Raw genomic sequence first — 15,599 nt, 5'->3', positions numbered from 1 at the left:
TTTGTTACAGGCTAAAGAATCACACATGAAGCTTCTCCTCATTTCTCATGGTGTAGCGAAACAAAAGCCAAGCTACATATATAGATGACATTTCTTATCTATATCATACAACAGCAGCTTCATAAGGGCAAATCGGGGTGAACCTTTGGTCTCCCAGGCCAGAGACAGTGACCGTAGAATCTTATCTACACATAACCAGATTGCATTTCTCCTTTCCTTTATTTTTAAATCTTTCTTGAACACATACACACACCAGCAACTTCATTAGCGACACTGGTACACGTAATATCTATCAGCCAGAGCATTAGATCACGCAGATACAGGCTAAGAGCTTCAGTTAATGATCAGATCAAGCATCAGAATGGAGAAAAAAATGTGATCTATGTGCGTTTGGTTGTTGGTGCCAGATGGGCTGGTTTGAGTATTTCGGAAACTCCTGATCTCTCGGGATTTCACAGTTTCTAGACTTTACACAGAATGGTGAGAAAAACAAAACATCCAACGTCCAGCGAGCAGCAGGTCTGTGGGCAGAATCACCGTGGTGATGAGGGAGGTCAGAGGGCAATGGCCAGCTGGTGCAAACTAACTGGAAAGAGGGCGATTCCTGATAAAGTGCCCAGTGACTGTATGCACCCTCTCATCCCACCATAGGGATACTGATCTCTGAAAAAAAGATGAGCGGCATCTGGTAGGGCGGGGGTGCTGGCCAATGTATGGCTGGTATTACGGCAATGACATGTGTATATTGGCAACTGGGGTGGGCAAAAAGGCTGCAACAGTAAAACTTCTTGCTGGCTAATTTTACCACCACTAAATAGCGAAAAGATAGATTTCCGGGACATTGCATGTCATTTGTGGGTGTCTGGGACCTGCTGTTCATTTGCGGGAGACTCCCGGAACTTCCGGGAGAGGTGAGATGACTGCAATGTGGACACTTTAGAGGCATTAATTTACCTAAACTTACTGCATTTGGACTGAAGGAGGAAGCTGGAGCACCTGCAGATGAATATGCAAACCCCAAGCATTCAGAGGCAGGGTATAACTCAAACTTACCACCCTGGAAGGGAGGCAGCTCTGGTCTCCACGGACCATGACCTCTGTGTCCACCCTGCATTTTTTAAAGCTGGTCTGTTCTTTCTGTTCTCTACAATGTCATCATGCCCGGGGGGTCGGGCAGCCAGTTGACCTTGGTCTCCTAAAGGTTATTTTTTTCACCCCACTTGAACATTTTGGTTCCTCTCGTCTTCTTTCTCTCTTTCTTTTTCATTCTCTTTCTTTTCCTCTTTCTTTCTTTTTGTAGCGACTTCAATTTCTTTATTGCCGTATCTTTTCTTTTATCCCACTGCTGTATTGTCCTTTATTGCATTCTTGTTTGTCCTGCCATGCATCGGTCCTCCCCTGCAGCCGTGGCACAAGAATTTCCCCGGGTCCCTTGGAAACGCACGACAATAAAAACTTGACATTTTGGGCTACTGTGTCACCTACATCCTTCAAGGGCTGGTTTATTTAAGTTTAATGTATGTATTATATTCAAGGAAAGGAGCACCGTCGTTTTCAGGTTGCAAATGAGGTCCAGTCAGTGGTAACAGGCTGTCAAAATTTGCTGGTTTTAATAAATGTAAAATGACTAAAGGTGATCCCCCGCACATCCCTCACCAGAGGCATACTCTCCCTCGCAGATTAAGACCACATCTGTCTGCCTTTGTCTTTCTTTGGTACCAGCGCAAAGCCGCATGGTCACGTTACAGGCCACCGCCGCCCGAGAGTGCCGACGATCAGCAGTTCGCTGCAACATCAGTGTTGCGAACCACGTCTCTTATTCCTGTGAAGGATTCTTACATAAGGCACACAGAAATGAAACTGCAACATTCTGCCGCATCACAAATGGAAAAATAAGCACCATTTTATTCAAAGCAACCCAGCAAAGTTTGAGTCCTTCTTATCGATTTGGGTTAAGCGCCTTGTACAAAGCTGTATAAGTGACTCCCCAGGAAATGTTCAGTCTCTCCAAGCCGAGACAGAAGAGCTGGCGGAGGCTCTGCGGATTCGCACAGCCTGGACCCCCCCTGTCTGACCCTCCGCGCAGCCCCTCCCCTGGATTAATTATGCAGCTTACTGCAGCACGGCTTTGCACGCTCGCTCTCCCTGCACCACGGGTCCAGGCACGAGTTACAAGGGACTAAGCGCTGACGATCATCCATAACATGCCGCAACTATGCCCCCCCCCCAAACCCGCTCATTGGTATGCAGCCAGCAGGGAGCCAAATGACCCCTAGAAAGCTCTGTGTATTCCCCTGCTTGTTTAGAGCATTGTAATGACCTCCCTCAGCAAAAGCAGCCCACTCACTGCAGTAACAGCATACAATGGCTAAGCATGCATTTGTCACAGGGATTGGCCAGGCGTTGCACATCAGCGCCGCTCTGTTGGTCCCTGGGAGGCGGGTAGATTAGGGTGCTGCAGGGACCTATTTCATATCACACTGAGGCAATTGCACATACACATATTTAATGCAAACAATATTGCTTTGTCATAAAGCTTCAGCAGTGTTTCTTCAGCGGTGTCTCTATTCAGTTTTTATCTATCAGAGTAGACCCTGGGTACCTGATGATTAATTCTAATAATAATAATAATTATATAGTTGTTTACTTGTATTGTAATATTCTTGAATAGCTCTGCTGTTACTTTTCTATAGTTCTTGAAAGTGGCTGCAGTCCACTTAGATTAATCTTACTCTGGCGGATGCAAGTGTCTTCCTGTTCCTCCTCTACCCTCTCCAGCTCTTCTCCTCTCCAGGGGATCCTCCTGAGATTTCGTGCCATAACAAAGCATTTCATATTGGGCCCCAAACCCAGACCTGTCACTCTTCTCCGTACCTCTTGTTCCTCTCTGTACCTCTTTCTCCTCTGTGTACCTGTTACTCACCTCCATACCTCTTAATCCCTCTGTATCTCTTTCTCCTATCTGTCCCTCTTGCTCCTCTCTGTTCCTGTTACTCCTCTCTGTTCTTGTTACTCCTATCTGTACTGTAACTACTCTCTGTACCTCTTTCTCCTCTCTGTACATCTTGTTCTTCTCTGTACCTCTTTCTCCTCTCAGTACGTTTTTCTCCTCTGCATTCCTATTACTCGTCTCTATACCTCTTGATCTTCTCCGTAACTCCCTCTCCTCTCTGTGCCTCTTGCTCCTCTCTGTACTGCTTTCTCCTTTCTGTCCCTGTTACTCACCTCCATACCTTATGATCCCTCTGTATCTCTTTCTCCTCTCTGCTCCTGTTACTCCTCTCCATAGCTTTTTCTCCTCTGTGTACCTGTTACTTCTCTCTATAACTCTTACTCCTCTCTATACATCTTGTTCTTCTTTGTACTTGTTACTCCTCTCCATACCTCTTGCTCCTCTCCATAACTAATTCTCCTCTCTGTTCCTGTTACTCCTTTCTATACTTCTTGCTCCTCTCTGTACCTCTCTGTACCTCTTACTCCTCTCTATACCACTTGCTCCTCCCTGTACCTATTACTCCTCTGTGTACCTCTCGTTCTTCTCTCTCTTCACAACATCTCTTCAGCAAAGTTAAACTGGACCTGGCTGTACATCTATAAAAGGAGTAAATCCAAACCAGGGGATTGTCCTCTCCTTAACAACTAAGGAGTCAAGTAAATAAAAACATTAAGGAGTAAAAATAAATAAATAAATATTATTAAGGCACAGGTGTTAATCAGTGGTGCTAAGGCCAATACAGCCCACTTACTTGACATAGACAAAGAATTTGTTTTACAAAACATCCTAATCTTCTTTTAACATTTTTTTTCATAAAGTAGGTGGCCCCCACAGCAAATAGGGAAATCAGTGGTTTGTGCTCTACAACCTTGTGCTCTACAACCTTGTGAGGAAGAAGCTCTCTGTAAGATACATACATGCTCAGATCAGGCCTCCATCCTGTCTGTCTCCATCCATTCATTCATTTTCCAAACCACTTATCTTACTGGGTCGCGGGGCGTCCGTAGCCTATCCCGGAAAGGAACAACCCAGGGATGGGGGGCCAGCCCATCACAGGGCACACTCACACACCATTCACTCACACATGCAATTTAGCAAATCCAATCAGCCTCAGCATGTTTTTGGACTGTGGGGGGAAACCGGAGTACCCGGAGGAAACCCCACGACGACATGGGGAGAACATGCAAACTCCACACACATGTGACCCAGGCGGAGACTCGAACCTGAATCCCAGAGGTGTGAGGCAACAGTGCTAACCACTGCACCACCATTACGCCCCCTGTCTGTCCCCTTGCTAGACAAAAATACTCACGCGCGATTTCACCTCCCTTGAGACAAAAATCTCAAATTCCTGTACTAAGAAGGGCCTATGCAACAGATAGTGAAACATAGTCATACTTACAATAGGTTATTAAGCGTTCTGCCGTATTTTCTATCTAATATAATCTTTTTTGTCTGTCTCTGTAACAGTTGGGACATGATTTTTTTCCCTAAAAATTGTATTGAAATAGATCTTATGAGATAAAATACAAGAGAAAATCCGTGTCCTGGTGCTTAAAGACATTTAATGTTTTCTCAGATTATCTTATACAAAAGTGAAATTAAATTAATACATTTCTACGGCTAATTAGATCAAACCAGAATGCTAGGAGTTGGCATGCTGAACTGACAGCCACCTGTGTCGCCTTTTACCACTGACACTGCCGCTGAGCTGGTGCTTCTGCTGATGGCCCCGTACTTCCTAAGATAAGGTTCATGCTGACCGGAACCCTGCATTGGTAAGTGGATGAATGGAGTGAAGGTAGATGTCATTAAACAGAAACTAAGATCTTATTGACTGCAGAGTGAAAACGTTTATAGGGTTGCATGCATTCCAATGGTGTTTTAATCAACAGTGCTATTTATGCATTTTCACATTCATATAAATAAGATGATTCCATATATGCTGTTTTTAAATGGGCACCTTCTATTATATCCCACCCAATTTCTGTAAAAGCTTCAAGGGACCAAAAGTCTCCTCTATGTTTATATACTGAACCTGATCTGATTTTCCAGTTATGGTCCTAAATCCTACAGGACATTTACATCAATTCACTTACATTGTTCAGTATTATAAAGGGCTCCTTTTAGGCATAAAATTGTAATGTTAGGCCCTCTGGCTTTGCAGATCTGGAGGGGCAACCATTTTGCATTAGGGAATGTGTAAAAGGGCAAGTTAATTAAGCCATATTTTACATTATGTTCTTACTAGAAAAAATAAATGCTTTGATTAAAAGCAATATTGTAAGATTGGGCAGATCAGACATCATAGGGTGGAGTGAGAGCAGAACCTACACGCCCTGAGGTCTGACCCAAGCCTCAGATACTTGGGCTCCCGTTGGGTTTTGGCTCCTCCCAAAGCTCACACTGAAACAGTCATTGTTTTTGTTTCATATTGGGAGGTTTAATGAATCGCATATCCTCCGCCTTCCCTCAAACAGATTCACTGCTTAAGAAATGCACACAGAAATAGAAAGCAGTACAAACGTCTCAGATGGGATGCATTATTTCACCAGCGCATGCAAGGCCTGGCAGCACAACAGTCAGCTTCCATCCTAAGACCATAAGGTGTCCGGTTTCGGGACCCTTGTGGGACTCGGTTCAGCCGCCACATTTTGACATGATGAAAATGGCTTGATTTAAATATGACTAAAAAGGGGGACACCTTTCAGGGTTTGTGGGACAGCTGAAGAGTCCAAGCATAGCTCAGAGATTATCTCAATACTACTTACCACAGGGGTGGTAAGTGGCCCAGCAGGTTAAGCCTCTGTGCCTGTTATCAGAAGGTAAGTGGTTCAAGGCCAAACTTGGCAGAGTCGTCACGGCACAGGCCCTAGAGCAAGGATCTAAATCCTAACACACAGAGGCAGCTGCTACATGGGTGTGAATCCTTGATTTGCCATTTATTGTGGGCAGAGTCGTCTTAATGGTTAGGGAAGCACACTTGTAATTGAAAGGCTGCAGGTTCGAATCCCTGACCAGCAAAGTACTGCTGACGGGCGTTGAATTAGCTGCCCCCTGCTATGTCATGATGTCACATATGGGTTAAATGCAGAGGACGCATTTCGTTTTTGTGCACTGTGTGCTGTGTCAACAACGATCACTGATCCCCAAATTCTAAATTATTCTAAGGTAAGTTTGTTTTCTGGAAGAAAATCGCGACCAGAAAAATATAAAAACTAGCTTAAAAAAATCCTTTTAACAAAACATTTAGAGAAGACCCCAGAAACCACAATGACCATAGCAGAATTATTAAAATACTGCCTTTTCATAGCACTGCCACAATCATGAAATACTGTGAACAGCATTCGCACGTGCATTATCGACCACGCGAAGGGGAACAGCAGAGAGGACAAACGCGTCTGCCACACTGGCATGGCATTGATTTACTTCACTATATGTTATCGCCTTCATTGAATATAAATCATAGATTTGCTATAACTTACGATACAATGATTTGAAAATGACCAGGTGTTTCAGCAGATAAAGAGTAGTGACGCCTTTTTAGCATGTGATTGAGATTGTATGTGTTGGTTCATGCATGCTGGGTGTTTTACTGGCTATGCTAATATTGTGAATTATAGCCGAAATTATACGCTTAAAAATATTCCACTTGGCAAAGAGCTTTCAGCCATATGTGATGTAAGAAGGGGAGGCTAGTCGCTTCTTTCCTGATAAGTTTTGTCAAGCTCACGAAATACAAGGTGGTTGTACAGGAGTGAAATTTACTTTATCAGTCAAACTGAGAACTGGCAGTCAGCATTTCTTTACTAGAGGAGGAAAAAGTCTAAATACTTCTCACAAGGCTAATCTTTGATATGGTTCTACCTAACCTCAGTGTTGAAGTTTCAGAAATTAGAAGTTTATTTATATAAAGTATGTAGTGTATGCAAGAAAACAGGTATTTCAAAGAAGAACAATCCATCCATCGATTAGCTGTGTATCCCATACAAGGTCGTGGGGTGAACAGAACAGTATTGGGGTAAATAAAAAGTAAAACATTAACAAGTGAGAATGCTATGGAACCCTATCGATAAAATTCCAAGACAGTGGAATTCGAGAAACACACCAGGACTCTTTGTTACTGAGGTTGCAAATGGAGACAAAAGTGAAAATACCAGTGATATTTTTATGAAACCATTATCTGGACGTTTTGCTTCATGCTTGTTCCTGTGATGTCAGTTCTGTTTATGGGCTATGTGATCATTTATGTAACCCCTATTCACCACGACATCACCGTTCAGCTTACATCATCGATGTTGACGTCATCAAGGTTTGCTAGGACCTGCCGGGATAATGAGAGATGACCATCATCCTTTGCAAAGCACATTGTACCTCGAAATCTTACTTTGTATAACATCAGGGTGGTCTGACCTTATCTATCGATATATGCAGCTCAGCTTCTAGTGCAGGCCCTTGTCATTTCACACCTTGCCTACTGCCCCCCCCCCCCCCCTTACTGACAGGGCTACCAGCTTGTCCTGTCACATTTCTGCAGGTGATTCAAAATGCATCAGCATGTCTGGTATTCAATCAGCCAAAATGTACATGCTGCTGTTTACACCTCCCCTTGTCACTCTTGTCTCTGACAGGTGCTCGCGTGGAGTGCAAGTCCTTGTTGCTGGTCATCGGAGCTGTTAGTGTAATGGCATCTGCCCACGTTGTCTTGCACACCGGTACCTACATTCCGTCTCACCCTCTAGAGTCAGCAAGCCAAGCCTGATGAACTCTCCACCGCATGAATACAAGTCAAGCTAGCCGAACACATGCCATCAGCAGCATCCCTCTTCCAAGACCAATCTCATCATCATTTCATTGATGGTTTCATTGTCATTTTAGACAAGTCATTTCTTGTTTTTTTTGCACTTATCTAGTAGGGGAAAAGTCCTTATGCTTTAATTGGTCTTGATTTTCTGAAGGTACGTTCCAGTGATATTTTGAAGATCTCCTGCACCAGTGCCAGCGCATACATGCTATTGGTCACCCACTGGAAGCCCCGATGCCAAAGTTAGTCCTTGTTACTGACAAGCGTGTGATGTGGTTTCCACATAACTCGTATGTCACTTTGGAGAAAGGAATCTGATAGATAAATAAATGAGCATGAATGTAAGTGTAGTAACTGTCTCTGTGTCTTTTGACTGTGCTCATGATGTGAAAATCACAAGGAATATGAAGGGGATCTTTCATTTAAACAAGTGATTTTGTGATGCATTAAAAGATTCAGTTGCCCATGCAGCTAGAGTCGGTCAGGTTGTTTCTGATATCTGTGCCAAGCGAGACCCCTAGAATCATTCCAGAATTTATTTACGGATGTTGTTTCCCCCACAGCAGCTGAACATCCTGCCATTTTACATGTCAATTCATACAACCTGACATTTCCACTGAATAAATTCTATATAATTTCTAGGTAAGGGTCAGACTATCAGGTTCTCTCCTGGGACATTAGCTAGTCACTGTTCATCACATCACTGGATCTTTCACCACTATCTGCTGCACTGACAGTGGTGAGGCACTGAGGTACATCTCCGCATTTTTATAAATGACATTCACATCTTCTCCTTTCCCAATCTGGCTGTACGGCTGACTTTCCGCCTCTAGATGCAGACAATTTCTGATCTCAAATCATAATGAGGGGGCATTAATGTGTCACTAGATGGAATCCAGGTAAAAAGCAAATGGAAAGATACAATACATTAATTTGAAAAAAAAAAAAAAAAAAAAAAAACACAAGTTTACTCTGCACCATCTTATCACAGTGCGTCGGATTTCTGGGGCGAAACAGCACCCACTACAGGACAGAATGCGTCATGATGATAAGTATTTGAAGGTCAACATATTAGTTAATAAAAACATATTTGAAAAAATTTATACAATGATACTGAAGCCTTGGAAATTTACTTTTCAATGGAAAACATTCCTCCGCCAAAATACATATTTTTATATCTTAAAAATCATAACATAGAACAGACTCACGTTATCGTTCGGTTTAACTGGAGCAAGGTAAAACAACTAGCCCTGTCTCCCAATCTGTGCTATATCTGACCTGTGAACTTTATCTCAGTCACTAATGAACATCCGTAGTAACAGAACAGTATGGCACACAGCCATCATAACAAAAGGGCTTAATTAGCGGTCCTGTTCGTTAATCTGCTCTCAAGAGGCTCCGTGTTTTGATCATTAATACAGCAAAAGTGGCTGGTTTATCTTTTCCCCATGCTTTAAATCGTTTCCTTTAAATTAAAACACACAAATGGACATATATCTGCCTTAAACATGCACCTGTGCCTGTTTCACCCATCTCAATGCAGCCAAAGTTTACGGTTGATATTTGCAAAACGTGACTTTTTTGCCTTATAAAGGGTGCAGCTCACTGCGGTGATTTGGCTTGAACTTTCCGCCTCTTTGAAACTGTCTTTTAACCACATGGACAATCGCACCCCTGCAGTACGTGGTTATAAGCGCTGACATGCAGACAAAAGCAACCAGCAGTCACCTTCGGAGGAGATTTTCAGATGAGATCGCATCGTAAATACATCATCAACTGTTCCATTAAAGTATCATTTAGTGAAAGAATTCATTTGAGCTTTAATTATGAATATTTTTCACTTTGTATTGTTATGGGATGCCGCAGTGGGGAAAGTTATTGGTCTTAAACATATCAAACTCATTCTGTCAATCCTTACCTGTAAAAAATTCCGCTGGGTTTTTAATTAAAGAAAAACATACGGAAAATACATTTATTTTCTGAAATAATGCAGATAAAATTCTGGCTTACTAGAAGACCACATCTCGTCTCTCAGAATAAGAAACAAGAACCAATTGAATTAAAAATTAGACATTGAAAGTAAATGACAAGAGGAGCAGACAGCTTACCGCAAACTGGCGATCTTCCCCAAACTTCTGCAGTGCCTTCAGTGTTACTTTGGGGGAGGCAGAAAAACGTGCTTCAGGTTTTTTTTTTGACAGTTCTGTTAACTCCTCCCTTCCATCCTAATGATGCGCTTTCTCCAGTGCTGGGCGCACCTTTGCTTTTTGTTGTTTCTGGTATTTTCACACAGATACTGCAAAAAAAGCGAAATCTTTAGCGTAATCGTCTGTGTCAGTGGAAACTACGGTAAAGCGACACATACTGTATACAGTCTAACACACTGTTTGCCCACCGGCGTTTCACTGCTGCATTTTCCAACACTGCTGCCTCATTGGCTGAGCTGCTGTCCAATAGAATAAGGCCATAGCTCTAATTGGGAGGGGCCCCTATTTTATGGCGCATCGCAGATGTTATAGCGGCTCTGCACAGGGTCTCTTCTCCGTTAGATATTCCTTTGCCTTTTCTTTTTTTCCCCCTGGAGCCTGCCTGTTGTGAGGAATGCTGAACATGGCAAAACTGATTCAAAGAGAAAGCAGGGGGTGGGAGGTTTCAGGAGAGCATGGAGGGATGGATGGAGATAGGGGAGCAGCAAATCAATGCACATACCGCTGTGCTGGACACAGAGGGCCAGAGTGGGGAAGGAGGGGGCTGAATCATTTCCACTCTGCAGGCTGTACCTTGTCATGCCTCATGTGCTGTGTGTGTGTGTGTGTGTGGGGGGGGGGGCACCAGGATGGTACGCGCAGTTTCTGTATCCCCCCCGAGGTAGCTAACGCCTGCAGCTCTGCAGTGGCTGCAGTCACGCTGAACAGGGTAGCGAATGTCCATTTAGCAGCATGTGCAGGACACTCATACAGTGTGCTGTTAAAGGACATCCATGCATCCTCTGTAACTGTACAGTGAATCTGCAGAATGCAGGGGATACTTGGGATTCGACGGCCGTCAATCAAAGATCACATGCTCCCACAGAAGGTCAAACACTATGGAGAATTAAGAGTCACCAATGCTGTGTGTTTTTGCACTGCGGGAAGGAAAAAGAGGATGGTGAGGAAAAGAAACACAAAATGAAAACTACACACCCGTTTGGGAATCAAACAGACAATGTGAGGCCAGATGTAACTAGTTACTAAGAGATATGATCAAATATTAACTGGATTATCAGGTCCAGTCAGGTCCCAAATAATAGGAAACAGAACACTGATTTCAGGGATATCTAAGACTGGCTCTGCCCTGCCTTAGTCAGCTGCAGTGTCCGCGTATTTTCTCTGTATCCATGCCCTAGTTAGTGCCCTAGTTCAGCCACAACACATGGCAAGTCCTTAGCATTAACTGTCCAGGTCCTACTGATCCCAGTGGTCCTTTTACCTTAAGCTCAAAGCCTAGTATGAACCACTGAGAAGCACACGGGGTCTCAAAACAACTTTTCTCTTTTTTTAGAGACATTACTTACATTAGTCATCTGAGACAATTAATTTACTAAAGCTTGTACACATTGATGATGCAAGCAATCCTGAAGGAAATCTGGCTGAGTGCTAGTTCAACAGAAAGCGAGAGAGAGGGAGAGAGAGAGAGGGAGAGAGAGAGAGAGCGAGAGAGAGAGAGAGAGAGAGAGCGAGAAAGAGCACTCAGACAAGACATAAATCATATATTTTTTTTTAAGAAAAATAATTCAGCAGGACCTGGCTTAATTTTTCCCAAAATAGCGTCCTCCGCTCATATCAATAACCTTCAAGGCCAAGTGGATGCATTGAAAACATTAGAATCTGAACATCTTACATGAGGTAATGATTGCTAACAATGTAAGCAATTCATCTGCTTATTCCTTTGTCGGCAAGGTTTATAGGGATGCGTAAGATTCAGGATACAAACAGAAATACAGCTAAAGAGAGCACATGTATCCCTCATGGAAGATTCATGGCTAAAAAGGTGAATTTAAAAACCCTAAAACTGGATGCATTTCTTTGAATGCCAAATTTCAAGAATGCAGTTACAAATATTATCACTGATACATGCAGTTGTGTCCCAACTGACTCATATTTGATTATTGTTTGTTGCTCTTGCCTTGCGGTTGTATTGTCTGTTGCTTGTTTGTGAGTACACGTGTGTTTTACATTGCTTTAACCTCGATTGTTTTTGGACCCCCCTCCCCCCCCCCATGCCCCCAACCACAACCCCAAGTTTTTGTTCAGTCTCTGCCTTTGCCAGGCTGCCATTGCAAATTAGGAATCATTCTTAATGACTTGCCTGGTTAAATAAAGGTTAAATTAAAATAAAACAAATGTCCAGTGATTCCAAATTTTAATTTTCACAGTGAGGCCCGGAGCCTTTCGCAGGCATTCTGGGACATAAGGCTGGGCTACACCCTGGATGGGATGCAAGTCCATCAGGGCAGATACAAACAGAGAGGCACTATGGGTAATTTAGAGACGCCAATTAGCCTAAGTGCTTGTCTATTGACTTTGGGAAGAAACATCCAGAGGGAAGGCATGCAAACTCCTCACATGGAGAAAATAGCACAAGGCAGGTGAGATCTTCTACAGGACACACAGCAAAATGTTCAGTGTAAAGGAGTGTGGGAGGAACCTGGAGCACCGAGAGGAAATCCACAAAAAACACAGGGAGAAACATGCATTACTCGGCACACACAGAGCCAGGGCGGATTCAGAATCCGCATTATTACCCAGCAAGACACCCGGAACTGGGCAATACTGCGTCCCACACATCGCTATGTATTTCGAGACAGAGGGGGAAGGGCGTTCACTTTCCATTCAGAGTAAAAACTACTTCTCATTTTCAGCTTAAAAAGTGCTTCTAATAAAAAGGCAAAAAGTAGAGTACTGAATGCAGTATATTTGATATATTCATATTATATAAATTATGATATATCTATTTATATATATATATAAAATATATTTTATACCAATACAGTGCTGCCATCTACTGTTTATTCAGGTAATCACAATATGTTCTAACATATCCTTCCTTTTGTCCATCCATCCATCTTCTAATGATTTATCCCACACAGGGTTGCTGTAAGTCCCGATACAGTATTTTGTACTAAATCACAAGCTCAAAAAAAGTATCATTTGCAAAGGTGATTTCCTTATTAAAATGTCAGCATTGGTAGTTGATTTAGGTGTCGGTGGCGATTCTTACTTTTTTGAACAATATTAAACCACTTTGAGCTGTGGGCCCCGTTCGTCGTACGCGGTATGTGGATAATTGAGTCAGTGAGCTACATGTCAGGATTTCGCAATTGTTAAGGCAATCTTGGGTTTTATGTAGTCATATCTTTGTGGGGACCATCCATTCATTTATATGGCCAACAATGACAATCTTACCCCTAACCCAGCCCTAACCTAAACCAAAGGTTTTTTGTGCCATTTTAGCCATTTCATTCACCTTAAAGCACAACACCCGGAAGTAGTGAAGTAATATGTACAAAATACTACAAGAGAAGTGTTCAACATCTCCTCAAATTTTACCTCCTCCCGAACAGCCCCCTTTTCCTTCGATGAGAGCACTGCACCAAGGCCCCTAGCTGGTGACGGGCATATTTATTCCGCAAACAGATGAATGTGCAGTTAATGTGCTCATGATATTTTTTTTCAAAGCACAAGCCTAAAACAAGGTGTCCACCTAGGCTTTGCTTCCATATGTCTCCATAACCACATGTGTACACTTAAGTGAGATAGAGTCACTAGCTGTAACTTTCCATTGTGGAACAGAGCAGAAGGGTCATGGTGGAAAGTCCTCCATCAGCGCTCACCAGCTAAAGAGGACACTGAACAAAGGTCCTAAACCATTACTTCTTGTTCATGAGATTTTGTTCACAAGCATTTGTGAGGTCGGACACTGATGTTGGACATGAAGACCTGGCTCACAATCTCTGAACTACTTCATCCAAAAAGTGTTTCAGGGGATAGAGGTCAGGGCTCTGTGTGGGCCAGTCAAGTTCATCCACACCAGACTCACCCAACCATGTCTTTATGGGCCTTGCATTGTCCGCTGGGACACAGTCACGCGGGAACAGAAGAGGGCTTACCCCAAAGTGATTACACAAAGGTAGAAAAAGAGCTTTTCAGATGTTTGGGAAACGCATGATTATGTACACAAAGCAAAAGACCACGGGGAAAGCTGCACTGCGGAGAATGTCGGTGACTGATTTGATCATTGATGTCCACTTGCTGAAAAGGGAACCGGTGACTGCCATTACAACACTTGATGCTACTAATTACATCAATGCAGTGGAGGAACATCCGGAAATACGGACCATGCCATGCGCGGCCCACAGCAAACAAACATGCTTTAATTTGCCATCTGCAGAAGAACAGGCACATCGGAATGCTTCTCCTCACCAACTCCATCATGCTCTCCATAGCTTGGGGAGGTCACAGCACAGGGTCATCTAATGTGCAGCAACCCTGGAGCTGGGAGTTAAGGGTCCAGTCTTAGGGCCCACAGACCGGCGACTACTCTGCCAGGGTCAGGGTTCAAAGCAGTGATCTTCAGATTACAGGCACAGAGACGCAGCCCACTGAGCCACAGTCCTGTACACTGCAACAGATCTACAACCGACAGCTACCCCCTCCAGGAGAAACAGCGACGTGTGGGACAGTGAAAGGAGAAGCTGATTAATGACTGTCTGACGCGATGGAGCAGAACATGCAATATCTGCTGAGCATCCGAGCAGCTGTGTCTGCTGTCGACTTTGAGAAAAAACTGTGAGAATGAAGCTGACCACAGGCGAATGGTCCCCAAAGAAAAGATGAGCACAGAGTGTGAGGCATCGCCTGTGAGCCCTTAGTGCGGGTCCTGAATGAGACTATAAAAATAGTCGTCTTTAGCCTCTTCCATTTTCTAACAATTGCTCCAACAGCTGATCTGTTTAACCAAGCTGCTTGGCAATTGCCCCGTAATCCTTTACAGCCTTGTGGGGGTCCACAATTTTGTCTCTGGTGTCTTTTGACAGCTCTTTGGTCTTGCCCATGGTAGTAGTTGGAATCTGACTGACTGTGGGGTGGACAGGTGTCTTTAAAGAGCTCAGACAGATGCTACAAATTTAGATTAAGAAGTGGAGTAGATGTTGACTTTTTAAAGGCAGAGTAACTTTGAGAGCCAAAATTAACACTGATTTTCTCAGGTGTTCAAATACATATGTGCAGCAGTACAATAAAAAAAAATTCTTTAAAAATCATACAATGTGATTTCCTGAATTTTTTTTAAATGCTGTTTCTCACCTACTGTACAATGTGAATTTCAAACTCCTCCATGATTTCTAAGTGGGAGAACTTGCAAAATCGCAGGGTGTTCAAATTCTTATGTTCCTCACTGTATTGTAACTGTTTATTTTGCTTTGTTTTGCAATATGCATGAGATTTAACAGATGTACATTGTTTGAATAATGTCAATATTTGATAAAGCCGCTTAGGTCAAGGTGACTGAAGAGTGGTAACAGTTTAAAAGTCTGTGTTGAATAGTGAAAATGGACAGGAGCTTACACTCTTGTAAAGTCCCATTCAAAGTGCTGGTGTAAAACGGGTGATCCTGAATATAGACATATGCAAAGTACAATACAAACGTTTCTCTGCATTCCAACTTCACCACAGCTAGAATACTGTAAGTTAATCTCCATCTATCACTAGACTTCTGCATTCTGACTTTGCTAAAGTACAATAACAAGGACTCTACATTGCA

The 15,599-nt window shown here is 43.1% G+C and overlaps 1 protein-coding gene across 2 annotated transcripts in view; it reads right to left on the bottom strand.

The window, feature by feature from the left end:
- LOC125747271 (synaptotagmin-2-like) overlaps positions 1–10,184 on the bottom strand; it is an 82,141-nt gene extending 71,957 nt beyond the window's left edge. For both annotated transcript variants that reach the window (XM_049022275.1, XM_049022276.1), the window contains exon 1: positions 9,908–10,184. The gene's annotated coding sequence lies outside the window, so the exon portion shown is untranslated. The remainder of the gene's footprint in view (positions 1–9,907) is intronic.
- Between the last annotated feature and the right edge of the window lie 5,415 nt (positions 10,185–15,599).

The sequence above is a fragment of the Brienomyrus brachyistius genome, chromosome 8 (assembly GCF_023856365.1).
Source record: "Brienomyrus brachyistius isolate T26 chromosome 8, BBRACH_0.4, whole genome shotgun sequence".
Taxonomy (NCBI): Eukaryota; Metazoa; Chordata; class Actinopteri; order Osteoglossiformes; family Mormyridae; genus Brienomyrus; species Brienomyrus brachyistius.
This window is presented reverse-complemented; position numbering and strand designations above follow the sequence as displayed.